The sequence below is a fragment of the Penaeus monodon genome, chromosome 40 (assembly GCF_015228065.2).
Source record: "Penaeus monodon isolate SGIC_2016 chromosome 40, NSTDA_Pmon_1, whole genome shotgun sequence".
Taxonomy (NCBI): Eukaryota; Metazoa; Arthropoda; class Malacostraca; order Decapoda; family Penaeidae; genus Penaeus; species Penaeus monodon.
In genome coordinates, this window is record NC_051425.1 from 8738919 (window position 1) to 8743918 (window position 5000).

The window sequence follows — 5000 nt, forward strand, 5'->3', positions numbered from 1 at the left end:
ACACACACACACACACACACACACACTCGTATATTATCTTCATCATCATCAGCCTGAATCAATCCACTACAGGACGAAGGCCTCTCCCAATCTTTTTCCAACTTTGCCTGTCTTGCGTTTTTTGTTTCCAGTCTTGGCTCCCAAATTTCGTTATTTCGTCACGCCATCTATAACCCAGTTTGTTACTTTTTTTATCCATCTGTCGTCCTGTCTCCGACATATATGACATGCTCGTTGACAGTTTTTCTTTTTGATGCTCCCAAGTATATCCTCCAGTTTTGTCTGTTCTCTGAGCCACGTCGCCCTCATCCGATCTCTTAAGCTAATTCCCAGCATCAACCTCTAAATCTCTCTCTAGGCACTTATTAGTTTCCTGTCCAGTAATTTGATTGTAGTTTCTGATCCATAGGTCATAAGTGGGAGGACGCGTTGGTTAAAGACTTTTCTTTTTAAACATAATGGCAAGGGGCCTCTTAGTCTGCCGAAGGTTGCCGTAGGTATATATCCACTACCTCTAGCCCTTCACCTTCTACATGTATCTAATATAATTAAACTCCGACTTTCAGTCTTTCTCTATTCAGATCGTTTATTAGTCGCTGCATTTTATTTGCAGATTCATTGAAGAGAACAATATCATCTGCAAAACTTAGATTGTTTATGTATTTGTCTCCTATTTTGATACTCCATTCTAGCTTCTTGAATGTTTCCTGAAGGCAAGCTATAATCAGTTTTGGTGAGATGGTATCACCCAGTCTAACACCTTTTTAATTGGTATTTTCTCGGTTTCCGTTTGATGGTTGCGTCTCATCTTCGTATATATATCTTCACATATTTACAATATGCCTCCTCTACTCCCTGTCTTCGAATAGCTTCTAGTACTGCTGGTATTTGTTAAATGCCCTTTCGAAATCGATGAATGCCATACATAGGTGTTTTCTATATTCGTTTATTTTTTCTCTTATTTGGGTGAGCGTGTGGATGTAGTCTGTTGCTGAGAATCCACTGCGGAAGCGTGCCTGTTCTCTAGGCTGGCTAGAATCCAGATTGTCAGAGATGCGAGTTGTGATGACTGTTGTGAACAGATGTAAGTAACTGAAAGGCTTATGGGTCGGAAGTTTTCTAGAGCCTTTATATCCCCTTTTATATATATATCAAAATAGCTGCTGCTTTTTTCCAGGTTTTCGGAGTTTTTCTGTTGAGAAGGCATTTGTTAAAAGATTGGCTAGTTTCACTGTTGCAATTTCTCCTGCATCTATTATAAGGTCTATACTAATTCCGTCTTCCCCGGGTGTTTACCCTTCATGCCTTTAAGCACTCTTTTTATTTCTTTTGTTGTGATGTTAGGTACGTCTCTAGTTACCATGTTTGCTTCTATCTGTAGCTGTTCTTTTCGTATAGACCCTTGCTAAAGTCTTCCACTACTCTTATGATTTAATTCTTATTATGTGTCACTTCTCAGTCTGGTTTCTTCATTGCATACATTTGATTTCTCCTTGTTCCGAGTCTTCTTTTAGCTATTTTTATGCTGGTACCTGAGATAACTGTTTCATTTATTATTTGAGTAGTTTTCCATGCATCTTCTCTCTACTTTTTATTTATAGTCTTTGTTAATTCAGCTAATTCTACCTTGACCCTGTTTGACGATACTAAATTTTACCGAAAGCTTGCTGGAGCTTTGCTTGATTTTCTTACCGCCTACTTCAAGTGCAGTTTCCTTTATTATGTAATTGAACTGTTGTTGAATTGGTCAATGTTGAGATTTTCGTCGCTGAAAAGTGAATGTCTGTTTTGGTTGTTAAGGTTAAATTTTCTGTCGTCAGAATTTAACCTTAACAACCAAAACAGACATTCACTTTTCAGCGACGAAAATCTCAACATTGACCAATTCAACAACAGTTCAATTACATAATAAAGGAAACTGCACTTGAAGTAGGCGGTAAGAAAATCAAGCAAAGCTCCAGCAAGCTTTTTTTTGGTAAAATAGTATCGTCAACGGGGTCAAGGTTTAGAATTAGCAAATTAAAAAAGACTTAAAAAAAAAGTAGAGAGAAGAGCATGGAAAATACTCAAAAAATAAATAAAACAGTTATCTCAGGACAGCATAAAATAGCTAAAAAAAGACTGGAACAAGGAGAAATCAAAGTATGCAAGAAAAAACCAGACTGAGAAGTAAAACATAATAAAAATTTAAATCATAAGGTAGGGGAAATTTTTAGCAAGGGTTTTAAACGAAAAAAACAGTACGATAGAAGCAAAAAGGGGAAACTAGAGAGTACTAATCCAACAAAAGAAAAAAAAGATGCTTAAAGGCAGAAGGGTAAACAGGGGGAAAGACGGAAATTTTAGTTAGCCCTTAAATAGGCAGGGAAATTGCAACAGGAAACTACCCAACTTTTAAAAAAGCTTTAACAGAAAAACCCCGAAAACCCGGGGAAAAAGCGCACTTTTGTAAAATTTTAAAAAAGGGGAAAAAAAAGGGCTCTAAAAAATTCCGCCCCATACCCTTTCGTTTTAATCTTTTCACAACATCTTTCAAAACTCGCATTTTGACAATGGATTCTACCCAGCCTAGAGAACAGGCCGCCCCCGCAGTGGTTTCTCAAAAAACAGACTACATCCAACGTCCCCCAAATAAGGGGAAAAAAAAAACGAAATAAAAAAAACCCTATGTATGGCTTTATGATTTCGAAAGGGGCATTAACAAATCCCAGCAGTATAAAAGCTATCGAAAAAAGGGGTAGAGGAGGCATATTGTAAATATGTGAAATATATAACGAAGATGGACGAAACCATAAAACGGAAACCCGAGAAAATACAATTTAAAAAAGGGTTAGACGGGGTGATCCCATCCCCCAAAAACTGTTAAGTTGCCTTCAGGAAAATTAAAGAAGCTAGAATGAGTATAAAAAGGGAGAAAAATACATAAAAAATCTAAGTTTTGAGAATATTGTTTTTCAATGATTGCAAATAAAATGCAGCGACTAATAAACGATCGAATAGAGAAAGACTGAAAGTCGGATTTTAATTATTTTAGTTTGTAAAAAGGTGAAGGGCTGGGGAGTGGATAATACAGGGAAACCTCGGCAGACTAAAGGCCCCTGCCAATTTTTTAAAAAAAAGTCTTTTAAAAAAACGGTCCTCCCCTTTTTGCCCTAGGATCAGAAACCAAAATAAATTACTGGAAAGGGAAAACAAATAAGTGCCTAGAGAGAGAAAAAGGGTTGATGGGGAATTAGTTAGAGTCGGATGGGGCGAGTGGTCAGAAAACGAAAAAACTGGAGGATATATGGGGAGCATCAAAAAAAAAAACTGTAACGAGCATTCATATAGCGGAAAAGGGACGACAGAGGATAAAAAAAGTAACAAATGGGTTAAGATGGCGGACGAAATAACAAAATTTGGGCCAAGACTGGAAAAAAAAAAAAAGCAAGACGGCAAAGTTAAAAAAGTTTGGGAGGGGGCTGCCCTGTAGTGGATTGATTCAGTGATGATGTGAAGAAATATAGAGTTTGGGTGGTGTGTGGTGGTGGTGGTGTGTGTGTTGTGTGTGGTGGTGTGTGTTTTGTGTATGGATGGGTAGTGTATGTGTATGTGTATGTGTATTTTGTATTGATGTGATTGTGTGTGTGTTGTGTGGGTGTGGTGTGTGTAGTGGGTGTGGGTTTAGTGTTGAAAATTTGTTATGCATGTGTATCACATATAGTATACACACAACACACACACAAAATATATATATTTATTTTAAAATATATATATATAATAAAATTAATATATTATATATATATTTTTTGTGTGTGTGATATATTATATATATATATATATATATTATATATATAATATAGACGATAGATGGGCAAATAGATAGAGAAATTAAAAGAGTAGAATGTAGATAGATAGATAGATAAAAAGGGAAAAAATAAAAATTATATATACATATATAGATAAAAATATGTAAGATAAAAAAGAATGAATGTTTTTATGTGGATATTTATATAATCTATATAAACACCAATACATCGCTAAATAAGATAAGAAGTCAGCGCCTACACTGTGTGATTGATCCTGTCCTCTTCTCATTTTTTATTTTTTATCAAAAATTTTATCGCTCTTTAGCTTTTTTTTTACATTCGATCTTTTTTCCCATTTGTCTGGGGTTTTTAAAATTTTGTCACAACTTTGATAAATAGGTTGTAATTTCCATGTTTTTTTTGTTGACGTTTGATGAGGAGTTCCTTTTTTATAAATTTAAAAGGAGGTTAACCCACGTTTTTTTGATAAATCCGGTTTTTTTAAAATGCAAGCTAGATTTTTGCAAAAGGGTTATGATGCATTCCTTTAGAAAAAAATGTATAGATAAAACAAAAAAAATTAGTAACACACCACGAACATATGATAATACAACAAAAATATACATATAAATTGAAATTATGTAAAAAAAACACACCACACCTGTTTTACGGGAAATCCCAAAAATTTTAAAATACGAATAAATGAAATTTTTTTTAGTCATTTTTTTCGAAAAATGAAAAACACGGAATTTAAGAAGACAAAAAATTCAAAGCAGCAACTCCCCCCCCAGCACCGAAAAAAAAAAAGACAGAAATGTGGAAACCCGTAAGTGGGAATACAAATAAGCAATTAGATTTAAAGGGAACGTGACTACATAGGAGGGGACGCCCAAACAAAATAGAACCAATTAGTTTAAAAAAATGATTACACGTGACAATAAAAGGGGGCCATAAAAGAATTTGGCTTTTGTTTCAATCAGTTCCATCATGGCTAGGAGGTGTCGGGTTTTTTTTTGGGAAAACTTTTTCGTTTTTTCACTGCAAAATATCATCGAAATAACGACTGAGTTTTTACACCTACGAAACACTGCCTGGGAGTACTGTGCCTGAACTGTAAGAACCGTGTCATACAAAAAAAGACAGACACGGTCCACATCATTTCTTTGTCGAGGCCGCGAAAAAAACCCCTCCGCTGCCGTTTAGGAACTTGGG